Here is a 1,496-nt window from a genome sequence, read left to right as displayed (position 1 = left end):
TTCTTCGTTGTTTGTCCATTTCTTATTTTTTGGCTACATTTTTCAAAAAGAAGGGCCGTGTTCTGATTTGTGCATTATGACAATAACTGTTTAGGCTTTTATAATTCCTGGGTACACAGGATCATAAATAGGCACTTACTATTCAGTGCTTTACAGGGGGCAGTGATATACTTTAGAAGAAAACAGTTGTTATCACAGTTTATTTGTGTACTCATTATTCATAGATGTTGAAGTTCAGCTTTTGAGCAATATTTTTTAGTTTCTGAGTTTCTTTTCTTTTCTTCATCTTAATTCTGAGGTACATTACAGCATGGTGTAGGAAACAGAGCTTGGGCTCTGGAGTTAAGGAGACCAGAGCTGAAACTTTACTTCTTTAAACCACTTGAATTCTTTGAATTTGTCACTCCCGAAGACGTCATGAGAATTAAATTCGTAACCTTATATAAATAGCCTAGCAGGTTATGAACATTTAATAAATACCGGATCCCCCTCACCCCTTTGGGTTATAAGCAACAGAAAGCAATTCCAATTACCTTAAATATACTGGGAAATGCACTGTATAGATACAGGGGCAACTTAGAACTCAATAGAAGAGATGCAAATGGGCTTATGAGTGATTTGAAGTACTAAAAGATAAAAGGAACATGAGTAATATTTGGTTGACATGTTTATAATACTTAAACAAAATTTATAAATATTAGGAAGGTATTTATAAAGTTTTATAATGGGGAAAAAAAGGAAACCATTAATGAAAATGATGAGTTAAATACAAGTGTTTTAATCAGAATAACAACCTACAGATTAAGATGCCTTTGGGATTGCTAACATGAGTTAAGTAAAGTGTTCAAAATGTCAATTATAAACATAATAGTGAAGCAAAAAACAGATACATGTTCCAGTAAGATTGTCTAATTTATCAGATTCTACAGATTTTCTAAAGTACTGAAATAATTGTATTTATAAAAATCTGGGAAGGAATATCTCCAATATTACCGTTATTATTGAGATTGCCATTAAACCTACGTTTCACCAAATGCTATTACATAAATTTTAAAATGTTTTAAAAAATATTCAAAACTTCTGTGGCATGTCCTTTTGATTCTTTTGCTCTCTGACATCCAAGTTTTCCTGCTACTCAGCTCGACATCGTGTGGAGAATATGTCCACCCAGTACTTCTCAGATTATATCTCTTCCATTCTTTGAAGCTAATGTAGACTAACTGGGAGGTCTCTTATTAAACTCATTTCCAGATTTCCAGAACTGCCCCCAAGTTAGCCCTTCTTAAATGAGGCGTCTAACCCTACTGATAGTAATTAAGATGGTGGGGTCACACATATGAAGCATGGCTGTCAATGAGCCAGCCTGAATGAGAGAGACAGGTAAATGGATCTGCAAGGCTATAGTGGTTGAATATATATAGTGGTTGAACATGTGTTCCAGAATCAGACTACTAGATCTGAGTTCCAGTTTCATCATTTATACGTACGTGAAGTTC

Source organism: Rousettus aegyptiacus, unplaced genomic scaffold (genome assembly GCF_014176215.1).
Source record: "Rousettus aegyptiacus isolate mRouAeg1 unplaced genomic scaffold, mRouAeg1.p scaffold_m13_p_4, whole genome shotgun sequence".
Classification (NCBI taxonomy): Eukaryota; Metazoa; Chordata; class Mammalia; order Chiroptera; family Pteropodidae; genus Rousettus; species Rousettus aegyptiacus.
This window is presented reverse-complemented; position numbering follows the sequence as displayed.